Genomic DNA, 15105 nt, shown 5'->3' with positions numbered 1-15105 from the left:
ATGGTATTGAGCCTCATGAACTGTTTGTAAATTTTGGAGACTAATCCTTTGTTGGTCACATCATTTGCAAATATTTTCTCCCATTCTGTGGGTTGTCTTTTCATTTTGTTTATGGTTTCCTTTGCTGTGCAAAGGCTTTTGAGTTTAATTAGGTCCCATTTGTTTATTTTTTTTTTTTATTTCCATTATTGTGGAAGATGGATTGAAAAAGATATTACTGCGATTTATGTCAGAGAGCATTCTGCCTGTGTTTTCCTCTAAGAGTTTTATAGTATTTGGTCTTACATTTAGGTCTTTAATCCGTTTTGAGTTTATTTTTGTGTATGGTGTTAAAGTGTTTTAATTTCATTTTTTTAACATATAGCTGTCAAGTTTTCCCAGCACCATTTATTGGAGAGACTGTCTTTCCTCCATTGTATAGTCTTGCCTCCTTTGTCGTAGATTAATTGACCATAGGTGTGTGGGTTCATTTCTGGGTTTTCTATCCTGTTCCATTGATATACATTTCTGTTTTTGTTCCAGTACCATACTGTTTTGATGACTGTAGCTTTGTATTATACTCTGAAGTCAGGGAAACTTATTCCTCCAGATCTGTTTTTATTTCTCAAGATTACTTTGGCTATTTGGGGTCTTTTGTGTCTCCATACAAATTTTAAGATTTTTTTGTTCTAGTTTTGTGAAAAATGTTATTAGTATGTTGATAGGGATTTCACTGAATCTGTAGACTGCCTTGGGTAGTACAGTCATTTTCACAATATTGATTCTTTCAATCCAAGAACATGGTATATTTTTCCATTTGTTTTTGTCATCTTAAATTTCCTTCATCAACGTCTTATAGTTTTCAGAGTACAGGTCTTTTTTCTCCTTAGGTATTTTATTCTTTTTGATGTGATAGTAAATGGGATTGTTTTTTAATTTCTCCTTCTGATCTTTCATTGTTAGTGTATAGAAATGCAACAGATTTCTGTATATTAATTTTGCATCCTGCCACTTTACCAAATTCACTGATGAGCTATAGTATTTTTCTGGTAGCATTTGTAGGATTTTCTATATATAATATCATGTCATCTGCAAACAGTGACAGTTTTATTTCTTCTTTTCCAGATTGGTTTCCTTTTATTTCTTTTTCTTCACTGATTGCTGTGGCTGGACTTCCAAAATTATGTTGGAAAAAAGTGACAAGAGTGGACATCCTTGTCTTGTTCCTGATCTTAGAGGAAATGCTATCAGCTTTTCACTGTTGAATATGATGTTAGTTGCTGTAGGTTTGTCACATATGGCCTTCATGATGTTAAGGTATGTTCCTTCTATGATCACTTTCTGGAGAGTTTTTATTATAAATGATGTTGAATTTTGTCAAAAGCTTTTTCTGCAAGTATATTTTTTTTAACGTTTTTATTGGAGTATAATTGCTTTACAATGGTGTGTTAGTTTCTCCTTTATGACAAAATGAATCAGCTATACATATACATATATCCCCATATCTCCTCCCTCTTGCATCTCCTTCCCACCCTCCCTATCCCACTCCTCTAGGTGGTCACAAAGCATATAGCTGATCTCCCTGTGCTATGTGGCTGCTTCCCACTAGCTATCTTTTTTACATTTGGTAGTGTATATATGTCCATTCCACTCTCTCACTTTGTCCCAGCTTACCTTACCCCTCCCTGTGTCCTCAAGTCCATTCTCTACGTCTGCGACTTTATTCCTGTCCTGCCCATCAGTTCTACAGAACAATTTTTTTTTTTAAGATTCCATATATATGTGTTAGCATATGGTATTTGTTTTTCTCTTTCTGACTTACTTCACTCTGTATGACAGACTCCAAGTCCATCCACCTCAATACAAGTAACTCAGTTTCTAAGTTATCATTGTCTAAGTAATATTCCATTGTATATATGTGCCACATCTTCTTTATCCACTCATCTGTCGATGGACACTTAGGTTGCTTCCATGTCCTGGCTATTGTAAATAGTGCTGCAATAAACATTGTGGTACATGACTCTTTGAATTATGGTTTTCTCAGGGTATATGCCCAGTAGTGGGATTGCTGGGTCATGTGGTAGTTCTAGTTTTAGTTTTTTAAGGACCCTCCATACTGTTCTCCATAGTGGCTATGTCAATGTACATTCCCACCAACAGTGCAAGAGGGTTTCCTTTTCTCCACACTCTCTCCAGCATTTATTGTTTGTAGATATTTTGATGATGGCCATTCTGAATGGTGTGAGGTGATACCTCATTATAGTTTTGATTTTCATTTCTCTAATGATTAGTGATGTTGAGCATCTTTTCATGTGTTTGTTGGCAATATGTATATCTTCTTTGGAGAAATGTCTATTTAGGTCTTCTGCCCATTTTTGGATTGGGTTGTTTGTTTTTTGATATTGAGCTCCGTGAACTGCTTGTAAATTTTGGAGATTAATCCTTTGTCAGTTTTTTCATTTGTAAATATTTTCTCCCATTCTGAGGGTTGTCTTTTTGTCTTGTTTATAGTTTCCTTTGCTGTGCAAAAGCTTTTAAGTTTCATTAGGTCCCATTTGTTTATTTTTGTTTTTATTTCCATTTCTCTAGGAGGTGTGTCAAAAAGGATCTTGCTGTGATTTATGTCATAGAGTGTTCTGCCTATGTTTTCATCTAAGAGTTTTATAGTGTCTGGCCTTATATTTAGGTCTTTTATCCATTTTGAGTTTATTTTTGTGTGTGGTGTTAGGGTGTGTTCTAATTTCATTCTTTTACATGTAGCTGTCCAGTTTTCCCAGCACCACTTATTGAAGAGGCTGTCTTTTCTCCATTTTATATTCTTGCCTCCTTTATTAAAGATAACGTGACCATATGTGTGTGGGTTTATCTCTGGGCTTTCTATCCTGCTCCATTGATCTATATTTCTGTTTTTGTGCCAGTACCATACTGTCTTGATTACTGTAGCTTTGCAGTATAGTCTGAAGTCCGGGAGCCTGATTCCTCCAACTCCGTTTTTCTTTCACAATATTGCTTTGGCTATTCGGGGTCTTTTGTGTTTCCATACAAATTGTGAAATTTTTTGCTCTAGTTCTGTGAAAAATTCCATTGGTAGTTTGATAGGGATTGTATTGAATCTGTAGATTGCTTTGGGTAGTATAGTCATTTTCACAATATTGATTCTTCCAATCCAAGAACATGGTATATCTCTCCATCTGTTTTTATCATCTTTAATTTCTTTCATCAGTGCTTTTAGTTTTCTGCATACAGGTCTTTTGTCTCCTTCAGTAGGTTTATCCTTAGGTATTTTATTCTTTTGGCTGCAATGGTAAATGGGAGTGTTTCCTTAATTTCTCTTTCAAACATTTCATCCTTAGTGTATAGGAATGCAGGAGATTTCTGTGCATTAATTTTGTATCCTGCTACTTTACCAAATTCATTGATTAGCTCTAGTAGTTTTCTGGTAACATCTTTCCGATTCTCTATGTATACTGTCATGTCATCTGCAAACAGTGACAGTTTTACTTCTTTTCTGATTTGGATTCCTTTTGTTTCTTTTTCTTCTCTGATTGCTGTGGCTAAAACTTCCAAAACTATGTTGAATAATAGTGGTGAGAGTAGAAAACCTTGTCTTGTTCCTGATCTTAGAGGAAATGGTTTCAGTTTTTCACCACTGAGAACAATGTTAGCTGTGGGTTTGTCATATAAGGCCTTCATTATGTTGAGGTAGGTTCCCTCTGTGCCTACTTTCTGGAGGGTTTTTATCATAAATCAGTGTTGAATTTTTTCAAAAGCTTTTTCTGCATCTATTGAGATGATCATATGGTTTTTATCCTTCAATTTGTTAATATGGTCTCTCACACTGCTTGATTTGCATATATTGAAGAATCCTTGAATTCCTGGGATAAACCCCACTTGATCATGGTGTATGATCCTTTTAATGTGCTGTTGGATTCTGTTTGCTAGTATTTTGTTGAGGATTTTTACATCTATGTTCATCAGTGATATTGGCCTGTAGTTTTCTTTCTTTCTGATATCGTTGTCTGGTTTTGGTATCAGGGTGATGGTGGCCTTGTAGAATGGGTTTGGGAGTGTTCCTCCCTCTGCTATATTTTGGAAGAGTTTGAGAAGGATAGGTGTTAGCTCTTCTCTAAATGTTTGATAGAATTCACCTGTGAAGCCATCTGCTCCTGGACTTTTGTTTGTTGGTGTTTTAAAATTTTTAATTAATTAATTAATTTTGCTGCGCTGGATCTTAGTTGCGGCACACGGGATCTTTTAGTTGCAGCATGTGGGATCTTTAGTTGTGGCATGCAAACTCTTAGTTGTGCCATGCGAACTCTTATTTGCGGCATGTAGGATCTAGTTACCTGACCAGGGATCTAACCCAAGCCCCCTGCATTGGGAGCATGGAGCCTTAGCCACTGGACCACCAGGGATGTCCCTGTTGGTTTTTTTTTTAAATCACACTTTCAACTTAAGTACTTGTGATTGATTTGTTCCTATTTTCTATTTCTTTCTGGCTCAGTCTTGGTAGATTGTACCTTTCTAAGAATCTGTCCTTTTCTTCCAGGTTGTCCATTTTATTGGCATATAGTTACTTGTAGTAATCTCTTATGATTGTTTGTATTTCTCTGGTGTCTGTTATAACTGTGGTGTCTGTTGAGCCCTCTCCCTTTTTTTCTTGATGAGTCTGGCTAAAGATTTATCAATTTTGTTTATCTTTTCAAAGAACCAGCTGGAAAAATCTGAACTCTTTGCCTAGGTCTTTCCTTGGGCAAAGAGAATTCTTGATTTGGTCTAGCAGCCAAAAGAGAGGATTGTGGTGAGGAGAAGGAACAAGGACTGCGTGCCAAGCTGAGCTGGCTAGTTTGAAACGGGTAGACACTATTACATTTGAACAAACAATATTTGATTTGTAACAATCTATTTTTACATTTTGAATTTTGTTTTCTTTTCTCATGGTTTCTCAGTAAAAATTCCTTTGCAAAAGTCCAGACTTACTGAGTCTTTTCATAAAAGTGTGAAGCTAAGGACACACACTAGGAGCTCTGGGGACAAACTGCTAAGACTGTTAGCGCTGCACTTACTTTCTGTGTGTCTTTGAGCAAGTGTCTTTACTTTCCTAAGCTTCCCTGTTCTTGTTGTAAAGTGCATTGTGAGGATTCAATGAGATAATGTCAATAAAGATCTTTACATAGTATTTGAGTTCAATAATGTTAGCTGTGTGTTTGTTAATATTATCAAAGTGAAGAAGCAAGATGGCGCTGGGAGGGTTTTCTCTCTCCTAGCTTTAAGGGAGATATCTTCATATTTGAGAGAGAAGAAGAGATAAGTTCTGCTTTGGGCATGTTGAGTTTAACAAGTCAGTGGGAAATCTGGTTTGAATTATAGCTAAGTGTCTAGAGTTCAGGAGAGGGACAAAGCAGAAGATTTGAATTTCTGTGTATCAACATGCAGAGATGGTCAGTCAAAGAGAATGCCCAAGAAGAGTATTTAGGATGAGAGGAGCAGCAAAATTTCCAGGATATCTGTCTTCCATATTCAAGGATTATCAGAAGAAAATGTCCATGAAGGGGATCAGAGGGAGCAGCCAGAGATAAATGGAAAACCAGGATAGAAGAATGTTGGGGAAGTCAAAGGAGGCATGTTTGATTATGGAAGGAGTGGTCAAGGAAGATAAGTCAAGTGAGACAGGACTGGAGATGGCCATTAATTCTAGCAATTATTATATCACTGGTTTCCCTGGTCAGGGCAGGCAATGGATCAATGGTGGCAAAACTAAACTGCTGTTGGTTGAAAAATAAAAGAGCATGTTCATATATTAAAGGAAAAATCAGATTACAAAATCATGTGCCTAGTATGACCCATGTGTATTAAAAAAATGAAAAGAGATTTAAGAAATTTTTACATTTGTGATGGTCTTTAAAATATAATAATTTCTTTTGTAATACCAGTTGTTGATTTTTTATAAAGAATGGAACTCCAAGCTTCCCCCTATCGTTTTTTTTCTCATTTGCTTCTCATTCTGTTTATTTGTTTTTATTCTTTTCCATTATAGTTTATTACAAGCTATTGAATATAGTTCCCTGTAGTATACAGTAGGATGTTGTTGTTTATCTATTTTATACATAATAGCTTGTGTCTGCCAATCCCAAACTCCTAATTTCTCTCCTCCCCACCTCCCCTGCTATCCCCTGTGATAACTGTAAGTTTTTTTTTCTGTGTCTATGGGTTTATTTCTGTTTTGTAAGTAAGTTCATTTATATCACTTTTTTAGATTCCACATGTAAGTGATATCATATGATATTTGTTTTTCTACGTCTGACTTACTTCACTTAGTATGATAATCTCTAGGTCCATCCATGTTGCTGCATTATTTCATTCTTTTTTATGACTGAGTAGTAGTCCATTGTGTGTGTATATATACATACACAACATCTATCTTTCCATAGTGGCTGCACCAATTTACATTCCCACCAACAGTGTAGGAGGGCTCCCTTTTCTCCACACCCTCTCCAGCATTTATTTGCAGACTTTTTAATGATGGACATTCTGACCGATGTGAGGTGATACATCATTGTAATTTTGATTTGCATTTCTCTGATGATTAGCAAAGTTGAACATCTTTTCGTGTGCTTATTGGCCATCTGTATTTGACTATTATTTTTAATTCTGTGCTGCTTCTGCCAGCTTCTGACTTTCAGACCTTGCTCCCAGTTTCCAATCTGCATTAAACTGCAGGGCTGAACTCTGTTTCCTGTGCCTGATTTTCGGTGCTCTCCAAAGACTGAGCAATTACACAGCCCTGGTGCTTCCTGCTACAGGCTGTTTTGTAATATACTCCATCTCTACCCATCCAGCTTGACCCCTGGGACACAAATCCCGGCAGAAGTATGTGCTCATGCCAGCTGCTTGAGGGGCTGGGGCAAGGGTACTGTATTTAGGAGTTATGTGATGGAGACATAGATGTTTCTAAGGAAGCTTGACTAACTAGCCTATTGAAGCCCCAGCAAAATTGGAGTCTGCTATGGTTACTATAGGAAACACGTTCCCGCAAAATCACTTCCTACTTTTTCATGCTGAGTCATGTCCTGCTTTCATTTTCTCAAGTCAGATAACAGCTATTGTCAATGACAGAAAAACATTTTATTACGAATTAAAGAGTTTTACATACTTGAAGACAAGTTTTATTTTTAAGCCCAGTTATGAGAGAAGAAGCAAGCCATAAATTTGGGGGACTAAATCTTTCCACTCACCTGAAGCCTTCACAGCACCCCTACTGGTCTGTGTGACTTTGGACAAACTCCAAACCTTTCTTTGCCTTAGTTTCCTCATTTGTGAAAGAGAATTATGATGCCAACCGTACCATTTGTTGTGAGAAATTCATGTGATAATGGTGCACAGGGCTAGCACAGCTGATTTCTTTTTTGTAAGCTTTCTCCAAATCTACTTCATTTTACTCCCAGAGTATACCTCGTCTTTTTCCGGATTGAGAAGATCCATCCCAGGAAAGGGAAACATTCTCAGAACATACGGCCATTTGGTTGAATTGTAATCTCCATCTCAAAATGTTCCTTTACTCCCAGCCTTTCTCCTCTCCATAATTTTGAGCTCAGTCTGCCACCTTCTCTCAGAACTTGATTCTGTAGGGTGTGATATTTTTGAAATATTAACCAATGTGGTTGTTGTGTTTCCCTCAGGTAGGTACTTTTCCATCTTTGTCCTTCCTTGCATCCATAAAAATAACAAGTTCATATTCACTGTCTCAGTAGAGGGAGAAAGCTTTGAGATTTTTTTTTCCTCTTAGGGATTAGAGGAAGAGAGAGACCTAGACAGAGGTCTAGGTCTTGAAGAGTAAGGAATGTAAATTCTCACTGTTTGCCTCCCTCACCACCAAGGATTCCTTGTGCTGTCAGAATAGAGATGGATGAGGAAAGGCAGGAAAGACTGGGGCATTTCTGAGGAAAGTCCTGTGTCCTGCGTCTTGCTCCAGGTCAAGACTGGGGCTTTGGCAACAGCTCCGGAAAGCTTGTCTGATCTGAGAGCAGAAAGGGCCTCTAACTCACTTCCTTTTAGAGCTCTGGGTAGGTAGTGAGACATTAGAGAATATGGCTCACTGGTCCCATTCTAGCCAGATGGGACTTGGGAAGCCTCATAGAGTGTCTCACACTATTGTGAGTTGTGGTGAGGGTAGTAGGAGGTGATGCCTTTGTATTCAAGAATGGTGCAGAAGGAGTTTCTAAAGGGATGATGCAGGTAGAAACCCCAGCAGATGGATCAGCCACCAAGGACGAGATGTGATAATGGACCAGTCAGCAGACACCAGTGTGGGGAGATGCCTTTGAGGTTCAAATGCAAGTGCTCCTTCAATTCCCCACCCCTACTGCAGACACACACAGACACATAGACACATAGACACACACACACCAGTGTCACATGTATACATCAACCATGTACACATACATGCATACCTAGCACTAGGTAAGATTCTAGAATTTAGGTGAAAACAAAACTCAGGGAAAATTAGATTACATTTCTACTACCCCAATGAACTGGGGAACCAAGAAAGAGATTGGATTCTAAAAAAAATAAATTTGTGTTTCTTACACACCAGGATTTGTAGACTAAGATACATATATACCATAGTTTATTAGCTACCCTTTCTATTTATTTCTCTCTTTTTTTATTGAGATATAATTGACATATAATATTATATCAGTTTTAGGGGTACAACATAGTAATTTGATATTTGTATATATTGCAAAATGATCACCACAATAAGCTAACATCTGTCATCATACATAGTTACAAAATTTTTTAAATTCTTTTTTTTCTTTGTTTTTTTTTTAATTGAGGTATAGTTGATTTACAATACTGTACTACATTAGTTTTAGGTGTACAACATAGTGATTCAAAATTTTTATAGATTATACTCCATTTTTAGTTATTAGAAAATATTGATTGTATTCTCTGTACAGTACAATATATACTTGTAGCTTATTTACTTTGTACACAGTAGTTCATACCTCTTAATCCTCTACCCCTATCTTGCCCCTTGCCCCCCATCTTCTCCCTACTGGTAACGACTAGTTTGTTCTTTGTATCTGTGAGTCTGTTTCTGTTTTGTTATATTCACTGATTTGTTCTATTTTTTCCTATTCCACATATAAGTGATAACATAGTGTATTTATCTTTCTCTGTGACTTTCTTTCTCCCTTTCTTTCTTCTTTCTTTCTTTCTTTCTTTCTTTCTTTCTTTCTTTCTTTCTTTCTCTCTTCCTTTCCTTTCCCTTCCCTCCCCTTCCCTCTCTCCTTCTTCCTTCACCTTCTCCTTTCCTTCCTTTCTTTTCCCTTCCTTTCCTTTCCGTTTTTCATTTTGCATTATCCATCTCTGTTACTTTCCATAGCCTCTTTCCCTTTGGCTTATGTACATGCTCAGGCCTTTTCCAACATTGATGCCAACAAATAGTAAAACCCAGGACCCACACCTCACTAATACTGTCTGTTTGGGGCCTACCAGGCTCCAAATAATCTCATTATTATTATTATTTTTGTAACTTTTGGGTTTATTTATTTATTTATGGCTGTGTTGGGTCTTCGTTTCTGTGCGAGGGCTTTCTCTAGTTGCAGCAAGTGTGGGCCACTCTTCATTGTGGTGCACGGGCCTCTCACTGTCGTGGCCTCTCTTGTTGCGGAGCACAGGCTCCAGACGCGCAGGCTCAGTAAATTGTGGCTCATGGGCCTAGTTGCTCCGTGGCATGTGGGATCTTCCCAGACCAGGGCTTGAACCCGTGTCCCCTGCATTGGCAGGCAGATTCTCAACCACTGCGCCACCAGGGAAGCCATCATTATATTTTTAATTCCTGTTTGTGTCATTTGCTATAGAAAACACCAGACTCCCAGGTCCCCTTTTATCTACCAAACTTAAATTCTCATATAATTTTTCCAATTCCCAATATTGTACCATGCCCAATTCTTCCCCAACTCCTGAACTCCCATTGGAACTTTTGGAACTCATGGGATGTCATAGCAAATTTTTTAAGGCATCAGCTATTTGAATTCTTGTGCCCATATGTTTTCAGGTCCGTGTCCTACTCCTCCTGTGCTCTGTATTACAGATGGCAGAGCTCCTCAAAAGCTCCCTTGTTAACTGGCTGCCATCTAGGTTCAGCCAATAGAAAGCATTGATGGGACATTAAAGGGTGACAGGAAAGGAGAGGCCAGGGCACCCTTTCCGTCCTCTCCCCTTCAGGCTCCAGCAGTGGCTACAGCTTCTCTTTGGCTCTGACTCCTTCTGGATGACTTTCTTCTGTGGTTCCAGCTCCCACTTATTCCAGTTCCTGCCGGGTGGTCCAGCTCCTGGGCTCTGGTACCATTGCCTCCTCCTCTGGGCTCCCCAGCCAAATCAGTGATGGGGCTCTTGAGAATCTTTACCTGGGGACAATTCATTGTTGCAGTCTAAGGCTCTTCCTACCCAAACCTCCCTTTTCTCTTCTTTCTGCATTGCATTTTGAAGGCTCTCCCACTGTCTTTAGCTTTCTCTCTCATTATTATTCCCCATAACTCTCCCATAAATCTCTTGCACATTTACTTCCATCTTGATGTCTGCTTCTTGGCAGATCAGAATTAGTCTTGAACATGTGAATACTGTCTCCCCATCCTCCCTCTTAGCTGAAGACTTTGTTTCTTGCGTCAATAATAAAACTGAAGCTATCAGAATAGAATTTCCACAAAGTCCCACCATTTCATTTTTATTTTATTTTTCAATTGATGTACAGTTGATATACAATATTATGTTAGTTTCAGATGTACAACATAGTGATTCAATATTTTTATAGGTTATACTGTATTTAAAGTTATTACAAAACAATTTGCATTTCTCTGATGGTTAGAGATATTGAGCATTTTTTCATGGGCCTGTTGGCCATTTGTATATCTTCTTTGGAAAAATGTCTATTCAGGTCTTCTGCCCATTTTTAAATTGGGTTCTTTGTTTTTTGATATTGAGTTGTATGAGTTGTTTATATATTTTGGGTATTAGCCCCTTATTTGTCCTATCATTTGCAAATATTTTCTCCCATTCAGTAGGTTGTCTTTTCATTTTGTCAATGGTTTTCTTTTGCTGTGCAAAACTTTTAAGTTTAATTAGGTTCTATTTGGTTATTTTGCATTTATTTCTTTTTCCTTAGAAGATAGATTCAAAAAGATATTGCTACAATTTATGTCAAGGTGTTTTCTGCCTATGTCTTAAACAAGAGCCACAATTAAAAGGAAAACTGTCCTAATTTATGTACAAATCAAGGGTACTACTTTTCACAGGAAATTCATGTCCAGTCAGGGTTTTAAAGACAAGTTTCAAGGTTGCTCCATTCCCAGAAGGAGGTGGGATAGACTTCCCTGGGCAGTGCGGAATGTCCAGGGACCATCTGCTTAGTTCTTTTGACCTTAAAAAAAAAAAAAAAAAGAGTTATTTACCAGCAAAACAAATTTATGCAGGAAAGCAATTCAGGACAAGCAAATTATGGTCAACATAGGCAAGTCCAAAGAATAGAGGAGAGGGGCTTGCTTTTATAGAGGAAAAGAGGAAGTTGGGAGGAACTGTTTCAAGGAAGCCGAAGTGGTAACTGCTTCTCAATGGCTGAGCTGTTGCTGGGGAAGGAGAAGTTCTTCCTTTGGACCCCTTCCTTCTCAGGGGTCTGGGTTGTTAGTGAAAGCCCCTCCTTTATTACTCTATTTTAAATGTTTCCTTTATTTATTTTCATAACTCCCAGTTTCTAGGAGGCTCTCTTCAAAACCTTTCAAGACAGATGGATTTCAAAAAGCAATTAATTTTCAGGATTAATTCAGTTCTGGGCATTCCATGGCTGTTGTTCAGCACAGAATTTCATCTCCATCTTGCCAAAAGAATTTGTGAGGAAAAATGCAGTGATTTAGAACAGATGGCTCAGTGACAGGAGTTATTCTGGCCAGGCGAAGTATCTTTAGACCCTGATTCTGAGCCAGTAAGGCATACTACTTTTCTGAGATCTTTTTGTGGCTTCTTGTTGCACTCCCTGCAACCTCCATCTCCAAATCCCTACCCCGGGCCAGTGTCTCAGTTAACTGGTAAAGATAATGTTAGACATTTCCTGCTCTACACTCATGCTGCATCTTTAATGTCTCTGGCTTTGTTGTCTTTTTTCCCCATCCTTATTTTAAAGAAAAAAAATCATGTAAATATTCTTCAACTATAATCTTACCTGCAACATTTTACTATCTTTAATAGGATCCTAGAAGAACTCACTAACCCAATCTCAACATCCATGAACCTTTTCTCATTGTGGGTCTTCTATTTCTTCACTCCTCTTCTCCCCATTTTATCTCTTCTCACCTGTTTTTACCTCCTTTGCACTTTGTTTAAAGACATCTTCTCCTTATTTTCAATGTTCTCTCTTGATTTGGGCCTCCTTTTCTCTTGAGCGCCTTAGACTCATAGTATGTTGGAAGCAGCAGGTCCTTAGAGAACATCTGCTTCATGACTCTCATTTTTAAGATGCTGAAGGCCAGGCAGGTAACAAGATTTGCCCAAAGTCCACAGCAAGGCAGAGGCAGGAATGAGCCCCATCCTCTGACTCCCAGGTCAGTGCCCCTCCACAGTGGGCTCTCATCTGTTTCTCTAAGGCAGAGCTTACAACTGCCAGCTCAGGAGCCACATTTAACCCATGGGCAACTTTTGTTTGACTTGCATATAAGTAAAAAAAATTATTTGTTATTACAGTAAGTCCCCTACCTATGAATGAGTTCCATTCTGAGAGTACGTTTGTAAGTCCAATTTGTTTCATAAGTCCAACAAAGTTAGCCTAGGTACCCAAATAACACAGTCAGCTATATGGTACTGTACTGTAATAGGTTTATAATACTTTTCACACAAATAATACATAAAAAACTAACAAACACAAAAAATAAAGAAATTATTTTGTTTCTATTGTTATCGCTTGGTGCTTCTTAGCAGTACCAGCTATATCACCACTGCTTTTACGCTTGCTTCTGGACATTCTCAGCTTGAAATAAAGACACTGTACTCTATACAGTACTTTATACAGTACTTTATACAGTACTGTACACAAAGTCACAGCCACTTGTAGAGGATGCATGCACATGACAGTGTACGCCAGACGTGAACTAACTTACATGACTGGACATGTGAATGCATGTTTGCTTCTTTGAAAGTTCGTGACTTGAAGGTTCATATGTAGGCGACTTACTGTATTTAAAAACGGAGGACTTCAGAAAAGATCTGGAGGTAGACAGACCATGATTCCTGGAGCTGAGAGCCCCAGTTCAAATCCCAGTTAGACTTCTTACTAAGTGGGTGTGGAAGAGTTAGAGGAATTTGGGGAATGAATGGCGGTGTGTGTAAAGTGCTTACAACAGTGCCTGGTACTTGGCAAGTGCTGTATGTGTCTGTTATCATCTACTTCTTATTATTTTGGTCATGCTGTTGTGATACCCACTCAGAACCAAGAAACTTAGCCCACTTGTATTCCCTTCCTGTCCTCTGTGTGCAGCTTCCTCACTCACCTGTGTATATACCCTCTGTCCCCCAAGCACCAAATCCCTGACTCTGAGTTCTCCATCAGAAGAACTTTTAAGAACAGTGAAAATTTTGCAAATTCATTCTTATCTGGAGGGACAACATGTCTGGAATTTTTAAAAGTATGGAATAATAATATTAAAGAAGAAGAAATGCAGTTGTGTTAGTTCAGATATGTAGAATGATGCTGTGGTCAGGGCTTGATGAGCAGGGCTGTCAGTGCTAGAGTAGTGTGTTTCAGACTGCAGGGGTAGACTCACTAGTGGAAAGTTGAGGAAGGTGTGCCTAGAATTTTTAAAAATGGGATAAAATAGATGTGTTCCATTTTGTTCTATATGACCAGGGCAAAAATTGTTTTGTGAAATCCTTTTCAATTGCATATTCATGTGTGTATTGGGATAGGATGAAAAATGCATTTCTTACTGTGAGTCCTCATCTAAAAGTTAGAAAGCCACTGTGCTAGAGAATCTTGTATCTTAATAATTAGGTAGGAATAATTCTTAATTGACACTACTAATTGATTTAATAGAATGCTTCTCCTAAATTCTTCTCTTTTGAGAAGGCTCTTCTTTATATTATTTATTTGCTTCACAAACCACTTTGTCAAAGGTTCAGGGAAAATTCCATTACCAGAGGATTGCGTAAGAGACTTGTCATCCAGGAGATCTGCCAAGGTAGTCTAATCATAACATATTCTCAGAAATAATAATAACCTTGTATAATAAATATTTTTTCCGGTTCTAGTCCATGTACAAGAGGAAAGTTTGAGACTATGCACAGCTTATATTTTTAGTATAGTGGAGAGGATTTAGCTGTTAATAATTCTTTATTCTTCCATCTGGTGCAAGTTCCTCATGCCATTTCAATCAGTGCTCACCAAGGCCAATATTCTGGCTACCTAGCAACAAATACCTTAAACATATTCTATAAGCTGAACTTCCATGACATCCTCTATTCCTCCTTGTGACTCTAAGGCTTGATTTCACTTTGATAAACAGAGGGAAGGAGGTCCTGAAGAACTGTTTAAGGTCGAACATGAGGTTACTTTAAACTTCCACCCTCCAACTTGAATTCCTGGGGGCACCCCATCTGATAAAATTAAGTAGCCAACTATCCCCCCCAAATGTATACTTATTTCATAGGAATGTACTACCATACTGATATACTGATATATTATATATACTATAAAACACATAAAGAGTAGAAGTAAAAAGGGATAAGATGAAATAAATCATATTTTAAATAATTTTTAAATGATAAAATAATCTTGCCAATAATAATATTTTATTGTGTTGAATATCTTTGTTATTTTGAAACAATTTGATATTGAGAATCAAAGTTCTAGTTTCAGTGTAGTTCATTTCAGTACTTGGTTTTAGTGGCATAATGTTACAGGTGAAAATGTTACCTCACATTGATATACAGACCCCAGTGAAGAGGTATGTCATTAGCTGTTATTGTGTTATGTGATACACACTTTTTAATCTCAACACATCAATTATGCTAAAGTTTTATTGAAATTCAGTTTGTAATATCAATCTTCCCTTATTACAATCGGTTAGTGCTTTAAAATCC

This window comes from Balaenoptera ricei, chromosome 4 (genome assembly GCF_028023285.1).
Source record: "Balaenoptera ricei isolate mBalRic1 chromosome 4, mBalRic1.hap2, whole genome shotgun sequence".
In the NCBI taxonomy this organism is placed as follows: domain Eukaryota; kingdom Metazoa; phylum Chordata; class Mammalia; order Artiodactyla; family Balaenopteridae; genus Balaenoptera; species Balaenoptera ricei.
Note: the sequence above shows the minus strand (reverse complement) of the source record.